Raw genomic sequence first — 16,551 nt, forward strand, 5'->3', positions numbered from 1 at the left:
GCATTCCCAGTGACAGAATTATGGATTGTCCTTTCTGGGCCAAATGCTGCAGACATGCCTGAACTCTAAGTGCAGGAGGACCCATTATAGCAACAGTTATCAACTAGCCTCTCGTCCATAGACCATGGTCAAATACCTTGTAGTAAGCAGGTGCTCCTGGCTACAAGTTCTGTCTGGCGACTGAGTGGTCAGAGCACAACCAGTGGCAACTCTCTGGTAGTCATCTGAACATCTTTTAGAGAGTGGAGGACATTCAGATTGCTAGATTCTCTTCGGCTCTCATGTGTTCTCTCTTTCAACGTTTTTCAATGACTCAGCTCAGCTCCTGAATCATCCTTATTCTCTAAAATTAAAAAACATACTGACAGTATTTATGCCATCTAATCTTTCTTAAAAGTATTGGTGAGAAAATTCTTTTGTAATGTGTAAAGTGTAACGATTGGGTTTTTATGCTCATGTGTGAGATGTGCCTCCCTCAAACCATGTTACAGTATAAGCACATTACCCATCTGATATGAAAACATGTAAGTATTGATGGGAAGCTCTCCTTTCAGTGATGTTTATTTCACTGTCCAGAGACTTAAGTAACCATCCAATTGATAACAATTTAATATTTCAAAGAAAGGGATAAATCTGGGTTGATGTGTTTATTGTTTGTTTTTTGTAGCACTACCTACTTTCTATATCAGTAGCACATTTTTTAACATAGAACACCTATGAAACGAAATTTTTTGGAATAGGAAAAAAATTATCTCAGATTTCAAAATGAGACAGAATTTTTTGCTTCTTTTCAGCAATTGTTTTGTTTCCCTTACAGAGAATTCAGAATAATATCAAGTTCATCTCTTTTATTTGACTGCTAGAAAGCTCAGAGCCAAATTTGCAGCCTACCTCAAGTGAATAATTTATATTTCAGACCGTTTATTATATATACTACCATTTTCTAGGGTTTTATTTTTCTACTTTCTTTTTCTCTTCATTCTGATTTCATTTTTTTTCACTCTTTATATTATGGTCCTATATACTCACACATTTTAAGGTTTTCGTTGTTGCTGTTAATGAGGTAATTATGCACATAGAATAACAAGTGTATACACATGTGTACACACAATAAGTTGCTCAGAGTATAATCAAACTCTTCTTTTAATGTCCCTGTATGATATGATAACACTTGAGTATAGAGTGACACACCAAGGCAAGAACGTGTGATCATATCTGCTGGTAGTGTAATTATGTGAAAGAATATCAGAGGATGTAACAAACCTTTCGACAGCACCCAGATCTCACCTGCAGGGATATAAATCACTGCCTGCTCTTGGCTTATCTCTGTTCAACTGGTCACCACAATCCTGAGTAATTTCAGATGTCCCCAAACAATCAGTAGTCCTAATAAAAAGAAAGATTGTAAAGGAGAGAGAAATGAGGAGAGGGTACTAAGACTAGCAAACACAAACACTAGTGGCCCAATAATTGACTTCTTATTGACAAACATCATGACGAGTGAATTATTCACTTCTCTGATATTTCTGTGTTAGGGTTCCCTGAGGTGTATGTTTGTCATGTTTTCTCTTTTAAAAGGGCTAAAAGACTATTTTGTTTTTCTGGTTTTAAGTCTTTTTTTTCCCCCTGCTGGCAATATATGGTGATGCTTTTGAATACACTTTCTTCTTCTTCCCTCAAGTGACAGTGATTAATTCATCTTGCCCTGAAACCATTATTACAACAAATCACCCAGCATCACCAATTCGGGAAGCATATTCCAGTCATCTTCCTAGGGGGTTAATGCAGCTGGAAACAGGTCCACTAAATTGAGGTGACTGTCCCTGGAAAACGGTGAAGGACTGAACAGACTCACTGCCATTAGTATCACTTCTCTGACAGTGGTAATTTTTACTTTGATTCTGCATGTCAGCTAGTGTGCCCAGCAACCACATGACAATGAAATAATGAGATGGCAACTTCTCCTCTGCCCAACCCATGGCCCAAGCCCTGTCTCTGGGAATCCTGCCAGGTACTTTTACTTTGCAGCCGCCTGCTTCATGCCAAGGAAGAGCGAGAAGAATTTGTCTTTTCACTATAAGATGCATTGCTTTCTCTTTGCTGCACAAGTTGGGAAGATTCTACTAGGAATAATGCAATATACCATAGGGTGAAACTTAGATGAGGGGGGCTGAATAAATGTTTTCAAGAGTTTCTACCCTAAGGATTTGAATATGTGTTCTGCAGGAGGGAGGAGAAATGATGGGGAGTTGTGTTGATAAGTTAATAACTTAAGGTAGTTTACAGACAGGCAAACATTCTTTCTCTGAGATCTTAACTGACTCCAACACTGTGACACCAAAACTTGCTTAAATAGTGAAAGCAACGTTTCCTTTCTTCTACTAAAAACTGCATCCCATATATTTTTTGCTAAGGTGTATTTAGGATCACATTGCAGCTTCCTGAAGAAAGTAATCTGTCAAGAACTTCAGCCGTCCTTCTGAGAAGGAAACAGAGGATCGATGTACACTCTTCCTAAGAGGCAAGTAGGAATTAGGGACAAGTCTGACTGGCCCTGAAATACTCAGAAGAACGTCAGTTCCTGACTTTGAATGCAAGATAATGTTCATCTGTTCTGAGTATTATAATTCCTTGGTCATTGCGGCAACGCTATTGTTTGACTCACTTGGTACATTTTTCCCTTGATTTCCCTTCATTAGATGCCTGTAAAAGCCAAATACTCACGTCTTTGGCCTCACTTGCAGATGGGAGTGATCATTTTATACAATTCTGGCCAACAAAACCCAGGCAAAATGATCAAAAACCTTGAAAGAAAAGTGGCTGAGAGCAAGGGTGGGGACAATTTGGGTGAGGCAAGGTGGGATAAATTGGTTATTTTTCCTGATAAAAGAGCAAATGCTCCTGGCCTGGCTCATTTTTCCCATTTTCCCTTCTTACTGCATCAAATGAAATCTCTATGTGTGATACGGTGGCAGCCATCTTGCAATCATGAAACAACGAGCAAGGGAATTAAAGCCACCACATTAATCGTGTTAGAGTGGAAAAAGAGAAAAAAGAAAAAAGAAAAAAAAGAAAAAAAAACCACTAAGTTTCCACCACTAGGCAGCCAAAAAATGCCAGAACTGTATAATCCTAGACTTTTTGTTATGTTGCAAAAATAAATTCTTATTTGCTTAAGATACCTTTCGTTGGATAAGCTGTTAGCTGCAGCCAAAAACATTCCTAATGAATCCCATAAGCATGGCCAAAGGTTTACACATTTGCAAAACCCAAACTCACTGTGGATGAAATAGTTTGTCAATGCTTATGAAATTCCAGAAAGCTAGAACTTGAGGAGTAAATAATGTTATGCCAAATTCTCATCAGATCAAAGACCTCGAATTAGTAGGAAAAAGCAGAATGTGAACAGCTAGCTCCTTCCAACATTCACCTCTTTCCCTCAGATGAAGCCTCACTGGTTCCAGAGAACTGGAGTAGAAAGGCAAAAAATCTTAAAGTATAGCCCACTTAGATGCATAAGTTCTCTGTATCCAGATATCTATGAAGCCACAATGTCTTTCTTGATCTCGAGATTCCAATAAAGATATATTTAAAGTTCTAACTAAAATACATAGTACTTACCCATTCTTGTAGAGACTGTGCATTGTCAGCTCTCATGTTGCACCATTAGAAATAAGCTCTTGGCTGGAGCTATGTAAAACACTGAAATTTTGTATTTGGTCAAAGGGAAATGGTGCATATGAGAAAGAAAATCTGGCACTTAGCAGAAAGATTCATTGCTGACATTTTCATTTGGTTGTTATGGTGAGAAAATTCACAGTCAGTGGCTGTCAAATCCCAACATACATGAGTTAACATGCTCCAGTAGTTGACAGATGCACTCATTTTTACCTTCATAAAAGAGAACAGAACAGGGTAGGGGGAGCGTGCAGCAATGACCAAATCTAATTCTTCCTGACACTCATGGTTATGAAGTTTGGGGCAAAAGTACATGTTAACCCCTAAATAAACAAAGACTTCAAAGAATGGGAAAAGGCCATAAAGGGATAAAAGGAATCCTAGAACTACACATTCACCCTTCTTTTCATTCCACTTCAACTTCTGCCTCCACCTTTGCCAAGTCTTATCAGATGAGTGCTATAAGCAACATAATTTATGTAAATAGAATACATTATGCAAATGCTTCCAACTTGCTTGCTACTTAGAAATTTTGTTCTTTTATGTTTAAGAAACATAGCCTTTATCCCCTGGAATAGACAGATTGGTTATGTTTATGTTCTTAAAGCCTTCTGCTACTGTTCCAGGCTTTGAGGAAAAATTATTTTTTATTTTAAAAAATGTTTTGCCTTGCCTCTCATCCCCTTCTGTAAAAATAGCCTCTTTGTTTAATTCGGTGGTTTGTACACAGGCTTAATGATTGCAGTAGTGTAACAGAACCTTGGTAAGAAGGGTAGTACACAGAGGTAAATGCATAGATTATACCTTCTACTCTAAAGAGAATCTGCTGTTTTATTGGATGTGTATGAAACTGAGTAATTCAATTAATTCAGAGATCTCTGTGAGCTTTTGTCCCTGCTTTGCTTAAGTTATATTTTCAAATGTGAACTCGACGAAATTCTTGTTTGGAGCCATAAATAGAGAGGCAGAAAAGTATATGCTCTTTGTGTTCATACTCTCTCTATGCCTTAAAATGGCAAGCCAAATTACAATGAAATATAAGACAGCATGTTCCACTCTACACAAGGACATATTTTAAAAAAAAAAAGCTCTTTCTGCTAACGTAAACTGCATTTTGTAATTTCTTATTTATATGTGTGCACATATATAAAGTATAATACACAGAAGAGGCAAAAGGCATAATGTCATGAAAAAGAGTATAAGAGATTATGTCTTTGTTTTAATAAATAAACATTGCAATAAGTGAATTATGAATTAAAATTCTCTTCCCACCCTGAAGAAACACATTTTTCAAGTTGACGAGTCATTGTAACAGAACTGCAAGCTTCAAGTCATTTAAAAATAGTGCTGTTTTAATAGAAGAGAACAAAGCATACTAAAACCTCCAATATGACTGATGTTCATTTTGCTACTTGATGACAAACCCAATCCAACCAGCCATGATTTAAGTGCATTCACTTTTGGACTGTCCAAAATAAATCCCCTTTGTTTTCTTTGGGCTAAATATTTTACTAAAACACCTTGCTTCCAGACACTGCTCTGTGTTTTTCCAGTTGCTTATAAATGATATCTGGTGACTTGCTTTAATACTTCATGGGTGTACAAATTAAACTGACACTGTTTCTAGTATTTTTCCTCAAATATTCAGCAAATATTTACTAAGCACCAACTAAGCGGCACACATTGTTCCAGACTCTGGGATTGAAACAATAACCACCAAAGACAAGGTCTCTGCTCTCATGAAACATGTGGTCTGGTGGAAAGAGACAATAAATAAACAAGTGAATGAGATGATTCCAGACAGAGCTAATAACTGAAATATAAAATGAACGATGAGATTGGGTGAGCAGGAGAATATGAGGGTTGAGGGAGCTTGGGTCAGAAACAACCTCTCTGAGAAAGGGACATGGCACTGAAATATATGTTCTAAAAAGAAGATAGTCACATGAAGATCTTAGGGAAGTGAATTCCAGGCAGAATGGACAATGGACAACTGGAACAAGGGCTTTAAGATAGAAAACAAAAAATAAGAATAAAGAAAATCATGGCTAGAATTCAGAGAATGAGGTGGGGAATAAGAGAAGATAAAATCAGTGAGGATATTTGTAGACAAATCACTCAGATCTGCTTTGGAAAGATGTTTGGGTTTTATCTCTTTTATTTTTATTTTTATTTGAGACGGAGTCTTGCTTTGTTGCCCAGGTTGGAGTGCAGTGTCCCCATCTTGGCTCATACAGTCTCTGCCTCCCGGGTTCCAGCAATTCCCTTGCCTTAGCCTCCTCGGTAGCTAGGAGTATAGGCGCACGCCACCACACTCGGTTAATTTTTGTATTTTTTAGTAGAGACAGGGTTTTGCCATGTTGGCCAGGCTGGTCTCGAACTCCTGACCTTAGGTTAGCCGCCTTCCTCGGCCTCCCAAAGTGCTGGGATTACAGGTGTGAGCCACAGCGCCCAGCCTGGGTCTTATCTTAACTGGACTGGGAAGCCATTGGAGGATTTTAAATGAGAAGTGATGTGGCATGAATTACGCTTTCAGCCTGTCACTCTATAAAGAGTAGAGGGTCAGAAAGCAAAGTGCAAGTGTGGAAACAGAGAGAATAATTAGGAGATTCTGTAGTATCGTGGATGAAAACTCATGTTGTCTTGAGCTAATGTTTAAACTGTGGATTAAGAGCCAATATTAATAAAACAAATTATACTTTTGTCCAGCATAAAACTACACATTCTATATTAAGTTTCTTTGCTTTTGACTCAAATTATATCAACTCATAAGATCATTATGGGGGAAATCACTTGATGAATTCATTTTGATAAATATAGTCTTTACAGGCTTATGGTTTGTAAGTAGGGAAATCGCTGTTTACAACAGTGATTTGGGGTGACTAGTTTTGTAATCACTAGACCACTAGCTGCTAAAATTCCTCAGTTAGACATCCCTTACCCACTTTGCTTTCAAGCCAGTTGCAAGCATACCAGAAAGTTGGGTCTCAATTCAAACCTTATCAGCACTTTACTTTAGAGTTATTAAGTGTATCAGATCCTTTTCTGTGGACTTATTTTTTAAAAAGAGGAAGAAAGAAGAAAAAAGATAAAAACTGGACTTTTGAGGGTAAGACAGGAAATGTCTACCATAGAAAAATGCAAAACAATGGCTGAGCCTGACATTCCAACTATGAAACTCACCTATGATATAACCCCACTCCATCCCAAAGGACAACTGGGAGAAAGGGAGGAGGTGAGCTCTATGCCAAGGTCAGCCTTTGGGAAAAGATAGGATTTTTACTCACCCAGGAGCCAAAGATAAGATTTGAAAGGCTCACCACTGCCCAGGATCTGGTTCAGCCTCCACGGAGAGATGCCAAGCTCCTGGCTTTAAGTACTGGTGCTTCTGCAAATGTTCAAGTTAGGTGCCGAAGCAACCAGAATCAGAACAAAGGCTGGCTCTCCAGCACATGGGTCCTCTAAGTGAACCATCCACTTCCATTGACCAACCATGGTGGCAAGGAAGAACAATCCTGAACAGTCTACTTAGGCTCAGGCACCTTTGGGAGCCTGCTACGTAACTGAGCTTAAAAGAGACATGAAGAGATTAAGCCTCTGAAACATTATTGCTCTTTAATATCTTGCTGGTAGCATCTTGTTTCTTGCCTTAACTCTTCCGATTTTACACTTAAAAGTGATTGTCTCCACATTTTTCTTCAGTGCACGCTCTAGTTTCCAATTTATATGACATTCTTATTTGTGTATCACGTCATTATGCAGTTCTTTATTCAGCTAATTTGGCTCCTTCTCACCCTTTATTTTTCTTGTATAAAAAGGTTACATTCGCCTTTCTCAGGCTAATTTTCAACTATAATACTGTTCTTCCTTTATGTTGAATTATTAAAACCCTTGCTGGAATTTCCACACAGTGTGAGAAACAGTAACACGGAAAAACACATGCAGCACACAAATCTAAGGCAGTTTCTACAACACAAAAGAAAAGCATGAAGAAAGGCTCTGGGGGTTGACCCAGTCTGCAACTATTATTTTTAAAGCAAGTAACTGCTGATTGTTTTATTTCTGGATCTTTCTCTCTGAATTTTAAACATGTAGGAGTCTAACCACATGGTGTTAATAGTGGTGAAAAGAAAAGAGAGAATCACCGTTAATTTCATTACCTGAAATAAACATTACTGTTTCTGAGTGTTATTGTTGTTGCTGTTGTTATTTTGAAAATAATATTGTTAGGAGTGAATTCAACCATTTAGGTTTTCCTGAGGAGGGTGTTTAAACCAGTTTATATGTGAGGTTTCAGAAAATATTTCCTGTAGTGGTGGTAAATTATTTAATCATTAGATGCCAGAATGTGGTAAGGATGACACAAAGAACATTAAGGTAGATGGAATCATCCTTATTCAGTCAGCATCTAGCTTAAATTAAACTAACAAATCAGAAAGTGAAAATTATGGGGAAAGGAAGCCTTACAAACACTGGATAGGGAAAAGTGTATGTCATAGCCATTTCCAGAGGGTCCAAAGTAATACAAAAACATTTTCCAGGATAGAAATGGTTTGAAAATAAACACCAAAGCAGAGGGGAGAAAGAAAACTTGACAAGTTCACCCAGGAGATGTGCACAAAGATATATTATTCATGCATAATGTAAATACTTCATTTTTTCAATAGTTGTACAGTTGTCTGCTTGTCTTTTTTTATAACTGTGTCACATGTCATCTATCTTAGATGGTTAGTTCTTAAAGCAGTGATCTCCAGCCTTTAGAGAATTGAAAATCCCTATTGCTTGTTATGTGACAACTGCTCTACCCCAACCTCTCTACCCCAACCAGAAAAAGTAAGGAGAGGATAAGAACGTTTAAAATTATGTGAACTTTCATTTTATGTAAATTGAAACTATTCCGGTTGAGAGGAATTTTATAATCCCAGCTGGGATAACCAAAGTCTTCCTCCCATCCTCTTCCCACTGCATGTTATAAAACTGAGGTTGCAAGCCATTGTCTGAAGGGAAAAGTTGTACCTAATAAAAACTTTCTTTCTGAATTTTAAAGACGAAAAGAGTCTAACCTTCTAATAGTTGTGAAAGAAAACAAAAAGAAAAACAATGCCCTTAATCTCATGTAGTAAAATAACCATAGTTTCTTTTTTTGTTTGTTTTTGTTCTTACATTATTTTAACATTATGAAATAAATACATTATTTTAAGCTCTTTGTTTTAAACAAATTCAGAAGCGCCTAACGAGTGATAAATGAAAATTTCCATCATTTCTCATCTCTCATTCCCAAACCTTCTACCTTCCCAGAGGCCAGATCTGGAAGCATCTTGGTGCATGTTGTTCTCAAATTTACTCTATGGATTTATACATAGCCATGTGTTTGAATGACGCATATATAGCTTGTACTGTCTTTATAAAAATAGGTCATATCATACATATTATTTAGCAATTTGATTTTTTAAACTTAACAGTATAATTTAGAAATTTTTCCACGCTGGAACATCATTCTTTTGATTGCCTATATAACATTCCATCACACTAAAATTCCAAACTCAATTCAACCACACTCCGATATTTAGGTTATTTCTGCTTTTTGCTCTAAAATCAATACCCTCACAAGCAGTGTGTATGTTGTACATGTGTCTTTGTGCACGTGCTATATTAAACAGATACCCAGAAGTGAAAGCAGTGGGTCAGGGGACACTTGAAATTATGATAAATACTGCCATGTTGCCTCCAAAGCTAATCTCATCCGTATATACCGTTGCTTAAAATTGTGTACCTGACCTTTTTCATAGTTTTGTAATATTGGGCACATAAATAAAAAATACTTCAACCGTTTCTCTGTTGTTAAATTGTAAGTGGATGCTGGTTTTTCACTAATATGAAAAGCAATGCTCTGGTGAAATTCTCTGAGCATATGGGTTTTCAATGTTTTAGGTGATGATTTCTTAGCATAGTGTATCGTTCATGTATACTACTGAATCCCTTTGCAACTTACATGATTTTATTACTTGTATGATCCTATTCACTAAACTTAATATTCGAACCTAAGGAGATGGAATATTTTTTCTATATGTATATTTTCTAGGATTTGTTCTTTTGAACATTAGGTATATAGGGACTTTTGTCAAATTATTAAGAGCATGAACTCTTTAATAAAACCATTGACATCATACAGCAGAATGGAAAACAGTATGGAGATTCCTCAAAAACTTAAAAATAACACTCCTATATACTCTAGCAATCCCACTTCTGGATATATACCCACAGGAAATGGAATCAGTAGCTCAAAGAGATACTGACACCTCCATGTTTACTGCAGCATTGTTTACAATAGCCGAAGTAAGGAAACAGTCTATGTGTCCATGGACAGATGACTAGATCAAGAAAATGCCAGATGTACATATTATACACACATACACACACACACACACACACACACACACTCACTCTGAATATTAGTCAGTCATGAAAAGCAAGAAATCCTGCCATTTGTGGCTACATAGACCAATCTGTAGGACATTATGCTAAGCGAAATAAGCCAGGCACAGAAGAACAAATACTGTATGATCTCACCTATATGTGAAATCTAAAAAAGTCAAACTTACAGAAACAGAGAGTAGAACAATGGGTTGCCAGGAGCTTAGGATTGGGGGAAATAGGGAGATTTTGGTCAAAGGACACTAACACAGTTACAAGATGAAGTTCGGGAATCTGATGTACAGTACGGATGGTATGGACATGTATATTAATTTGATTTTTATAATCATTACACAATGTATACATATATCAAATTATCACATTAATCACCTTGAATATATATAATCTTTATTGTCATTAATATTTTAAAATTAAGAAAAAACTATTAAGTGTATACCTTTCTGTATTTTCTGTTTTAAAGAAGTTTCTGGGCGGGGGCGGGGGGGGGGCGGAGCAAGATGGCCGAATAGGAACAGCTCCAGTCTCCAACTCCCAGCGCCAGCGACACAGAAGACCGGTGATTTCTGCATTTTCAACTGAGGTACTGGGTTCATCTCACTGGGGAGTGCCGGACGATCGGTGCTGGTCAGCTGCTGCAGCCCGACCAGCGAGAGCTGAAGCAGGGTGAGGCATCGCCTCACCTGGGAAGCGCAAGGGGGAAGGGAATCCCTTTTCCTAGACAGGGGAACTGAGACACACAACACCTGGAAAATCGGGTAACTCCCACCCCAATATTGCGCTTTAAGCAAACAGGCACACCAGGAGATCATATCCCACACCTGGCCGGGAGGGTCCCACGCCCACGGAGCCTCCCTCATTGCTAGCACAGCAGTCTGCTCTGATGTAACGGAAAGGCAGCAGCGAGGCTGGGGGAGGGGCACCCGCCATTGCTGAGGCTTAAGTAGGTAAACAAAGCTGCTGGGAAGCTCCAACTGGGTGGAGCTCACAGCAGCTCAAGGAAACCTGCCTGTCTCTGTAGACTCCACCTCTGGGGACAGGGCACAGCTACACAACAACAACAACAACAACAAAAAAGCAGCAGAAACCTCTGCAGACGCAAACGACTCTGTCTGACAGCTTTGAAGAGAGCAGTGGATCTCCCAACACGGAGGTTGAGATCTGAGAAGGGACAGACTGCCTGCTCAAGTGGGTCCCTGACCCCTGAGTAGCCTAACTGGGAGACATCCCCCACTAGGGGCAGTCTGACACCCCACACCTCACAGGGTGGAGTACACCCCTGAGAGGAAGCTTCCAAAGCAAGAATCAGACAGGTACACTCGCTGTTCAGACATATTCTATCTTCTGCAGCCTCTGCTGCTGATACCCAGGCAAACAGGGTCTGGAGTGGACCTCAAGCAATCTCCAACAGACCTACAGCTGAGGGTCCTGACTGTTAGAAGGAAAACTATCAAACAGGAAGGACACCTACACCAAAACCCCATCAGTACGTCACCATCATCAAAGACCAGAGGCAGATAAAACCACAAAGATGGGGAAAAAGCAGGGCAGAAAAGCTGGAAATTCAAAAAATAAGAGCACATCTCCCCCGGCAAAGGAGCGCAGCTCATCGCCAGCAACGGATCAAAGCTGAACGGAGAATGACTTTGACGAGATGAGAGAAGAAGGCTTCAGTCCATCAAATTTCTCAGAGCTAAAGGAGGAACTACGTACCGAGTGCAAAGAAACTAAAAATCTTGAAAAAAAACTGGAAGAATTGACGGCTAGAGTAATTAATGCAGAGAAGGTCATAAACGAAATGAAAGAGATGAAAACCATGACACGAGAAATACGTGACAAATGCACAAGCTTCAGTAACCGACTCGATCAACTGGAAGAAAGAGTATCAGCGATTGAGGATCAAATGAATGAAATGAAGCGAGAGGAGAAACCAAAAGAAAAAAGAAGAAAAAGAAATGAACAAAGCCTGCAAGAAGTATGGGATTATGTAAAAAGACCAAATCTACGTCTGATTGGGGTGCCTGAAAGTGAGGGGGAAAATGGAACCAAGTTGGAAAACACTCTTCAGGATATCATCCAGGAGAACTTCCCCAACCTAGTAGGGCAGGCCAACATTCAAATCCAGGAAATACAGAGAACGCCACAAAGATACTCCTCGAGAAGAGCAACTCCAAGACACATAATTGCCAGATTCACCACAGTTTAAATGAAGGAAAAAATCTTAAGGGCAGCCAGAGAGAAAGGTCGGGTTACCCACAAAGGGAAGCCCATCAGACTCACAGCAGATCTCTCGGCAGAAACTCTCCAAGCCAGAAGAGAGTGGGGGCCAATATTCAACATTCTTAAAGAAAAGAATTTTAAACCCAGAATTTCATATCCAGCCAAACTAAGTTTCATAAGTGAAGGAGAAATAAAATCCTTTACAGATAAGCAAATGCTTAGAGATTGTGTCACCACTAGGCCTGCCTTACAAGAGACCCTGAAGGAAGCACTCAACATGGAAAGGAACAACCGGTACCAGCCATTGCAAAAACATGCCAAAATGTAAAGACCATCGAGGCTAGGAAGAAACTGCATCAACTAACGAGCAAAATAACCAGTTAATGTCATAATGGCAGGATCAAGTTCACACATAACAATCTTAACCTTAAATGTAAATGGACTAAATGCTCCAATGAAAAGACACAGACTGGCAAACTGGATAAAGAGTCAAGACCCATCAGTCTGCTGTATTCAGGAGACCCATCTCACACGCAGAGACATACATAGGCTCAAAATAAAGGGATGGAGGAAGATTTACCAAGCAAATGGAGAACAAAAAAAAGCAGGGGTTGCAATCCTAGTCTCTGATAAAACAGACTTTAAACCATCAAAGATTAAAAGAGACAAAGAAGGCCATTACATAATGGTAAAGGGATCAATTCAACAGGAAGAGCTAACTATCCTAAATATATATGCACCCAATACAGGAGCACCCAGATTCATAAAGCAAGTCCTTAGAGACTTACAAAGAGACTTAGACTCCCATACAATAATAATGGGAGACTTCAACACTCCATTGTCAACATTAGACAGATCAACGAGACAGAAAGTTAACAAGGATATCCAGGAATTGAACTCATCTCTGCAGCAAGCAGACCTAATAGACATCTATAGAACTCTCCACCCCAAATCAACAGAATATACATTCTTCTCAGCACCACATCGTACTTACTCCAAAATTGACCATATAATTGGAAGTAAAGCACTCCTCAGCAAATGTACAAGAACAGAAATTATAACAAACTGTCTCTCAGACCACAGTGCAATCAAACTAGAACTCAGGACTAAGAAACTCAATCAAAACCGCTCAACTACATGGAAACTGAACAACCTGCTCCTGAATGACTACTGGGTACATAATGAAATGAAGGCAGAAATAAAGATGTTCTTTGAAACCAATGAGAACAAAGATACAACATACCAGAATCTCTGGGACACATTTAAAGCAGTGTGTAGAGGGAAATTTATAGCACTAAATGCCCACAAGAGAAAGCAGGAAAGATCAAAAATTGACACTCTAACATCGCAATTAAAAGAACTAGAGAAGCAAGAGCAAACACATTCCAAAGCTAGCAGAAGGCAAGAAATAACTAAGATCAGAGCAGAACTGAAGGAGATAGAGACACAAAAAACCCTCCAAAAAATCAATGAATCCAGGAGTTGGTTTTTTGAAAAGATCAACAAAATTGACAGACCACTAGCAAGACTAATAAAGAAGAAAAGAGAGAAGAATCAAATCGACGCAATTAAAAATGAAAAAGGGGATATCACCACCAACCCCACAGAAATACAAACTACCATCAGAGAATACTATAAACACCTCTACGCAAATAAACTGGAAAACCTAGAAGAAATGGATAATTTCCTGGACACTTACACTCTTCTAAGACTAAACCAGGAAGAAGTTGAATCCCTGAATAGACCAATAGTAGGCTCTGAAATTGAGGCAATAATTAATAGCCTACCAACCAAAAAAAGTCCAGGACCAGATGGATTCACAGCTGAATTCTACCAGAGGTACAAGGAGGAGTTGGTACCATTCCTTCTGAAACTATTCCAATCAATAGAAAAAGAGGGAATCCTCCCTAACTCATTTTATGAGGCCAACATCATCCTGATACCAAAGCCTGGCAAAGACACAACAAAAAAAGAGAATTTTAGACCAATATCCCTGATGAACATCGATGCAAAAATCCTCAATAAAATACTGGCAAACCGGATTCAACAACACATCAAAAAGCTTATCCACCATGATCAAGTGGGCTTCATCCCTGGGATGCAAGGCTGGTTCAACATTCACAAATCAATAAACATAATCCAGCATATAAACAGAACCAAAGACAAGAACCACATGATTATCTCAATAGATGCAGAAAAGGCTTTTGACAAAATTCAACAGCCCTTCATGCTAAAAACGCTCAATAAATTCGGTATTGATGGAACGTACCTCAAAATAATAAGAGCTATTTATGACAAACCCACAGCCAATATCATACTGAATGGGCAAAAACTGGAAAAATTCCCTTCGAAAACTGGCACAAGACAGGGATGCCCTCTCTCACCACTCCTATTCAACATAGTGTTGGAAGTTCTGGCTAGGGCAATCAGGCAAGAGAAAGAAATCAAGGGTATTCAGTTAGGAAAAGAAGAAGTCAAATTGTCCCTCTTTGCAGATGACATGATTGTATATTTAGAAAACCCCATTGTCTCAGCCCAAAATCTCCTTAAGCTGATAAGCAACTTCAGCAAAGTCTCAGGATACAAAATTAATGTGCAAAAATCACAAGCATTCTTATACACCAATAACAGACAAACACAGAGCCAAATCATGAATGAACTTCCATTCACAATTGCTTCAAAGAGAATAAAATACCTAGGAATCCAACTTACAAGGGATGTAAAGGACCTCTTCAAGGAGAACTACAAACCACTGCTCAGTGAAATAAAAGAGGACACAAACAAATGGAAGAACATACCATGCTCATGGATAGGAAGAATCAATATCGTGAAAATGGCCATACTGCCCAAGGTAATTTATAGATTCAATGCCATCCCCATCAAGCTACCAATGAGTTTCTTCACAGAATTGGAAAAAACTGCTTTAAAGTTCATATGGAACCAAAAAAGAGCTCGCATCTCCAAGACAATCCTAAGTCAAAAGAACAAAGCTGGAGGCATCACGCTACCTGACTTCAAACTATACTACAAGGCTACAGTAACCAAAACAGCATGGTACTGGTACCAAAACAGAGATATAGACCAATGGAACAGAACAGAGTCCTCAGAAATAATACCACACATCTACAGCCATCTGATCTTTGACAAACCTGAGAGAAACAAGAAATGGGGAAAGGATTCCCTATTTAATAAATGGTGCTGGGAAAATTGGCTAGCCATAAGTAGAAAGCTGAAACTGGATCCTTTCCTTACTCCTTATACGAAAATTAATTCAAGATGGATTAGAGACTTAAATGTTAGACCTAATACCATAAAAATCCTAGAGGAAAATCTAGGTAGTACCATTCAGGACATAGGCATGGGCAAAGACTTCATGTCTAAAACACCAAAAGCAACGGCAGCAAAAGCCAAAATTGACAAATGGGATCTCATTAAACTAAAGAGCTTCTGCACAGCAAAAGAAACTACCATCAGAGTGAACAGGCAACCTACAAAGAACTCCAACAAATTTACAAGAAAAAAACAAACAACCCCATCAAAAAGTGGGCAAAGGATATGAATAGACATTTCTCAAAAGAAGACATTCATACAGCCAACAGACACATGAAAAAATGCTCATCATCACTGGCCATCAGAGAAATGCAAATCAAAACCACAATGAGATACCATCTCACACCAGTTAGAATGGCGATCATTAAAAAGTCAGGAAACAACAGGTGCTGGAGAGGATGTGGAGAAATAGGAACACTTTTACACTGTTGGTGGGATTGTAAACTAGTTCAACCATTATGGAAAACAGTATGGCGATTCCTCAAGGATCTAGAACTAGATGTACCATATGACCCAGCCATCCCATTACTGGGGATATACCCAAAGGATTATAAATTATGCTGCTATAAAGACACATGCACACGTATGTTTATTGCAGCACTATTCACAATAGCAAAGACTTGGAATCAACCCAAATGTCCATCAGTGACAGATTGGATTAAGAAAATGTGGCACATATACACCATGGAATACTATGCAGCCATAAAAAAGGATGAGTTTGCGTCCTTTGTAGGGACATGGATGCAGCTGGAAACCATCATTCTTAGCAAACTATCACAAGAACAGAAAACCAAACACCGCATGTTCTCACTCATAGGTGGGAACTGAACAATGAGATCACTTGGACTCAGGAAGGGGAACATCACACACCGGGGCCTATCATGGGGAGGG

General features: G+C 38.8%; 1 non-coding gene across 1 annotated transcript; it reads left to right on the forward strand.

The window, feature by feature from the left end:
- The first annotated feature begins 410 nt into the window (after positions 1 to 410).
- Positions 411 to 515, forward strand: LOC112625645. Its single transcript, XR_003119725.1, has one exon. It is a non-coding gene; the product is annotated as a small nucleolar RNA U13 (small nucleolar RNA).
- The last annotated feature ends 16,036 nt before the right edge of the window (positions 516 to 16,551 follow it).

This window comes from Theropithecus gelada, chromosome 5 (genome assembly GCF_003255815.1).
Source record: "Theropithecus gelada isolate Dixy chromosome 5, Tgel_1.0, whole genome shotgun sequence".
Lineage (NCBI taxonomy): Eukaryota > Metazoa > Chordata > Mammalia > Primates > Cercopithecidae > Theropithecus > Theropithecus gelada.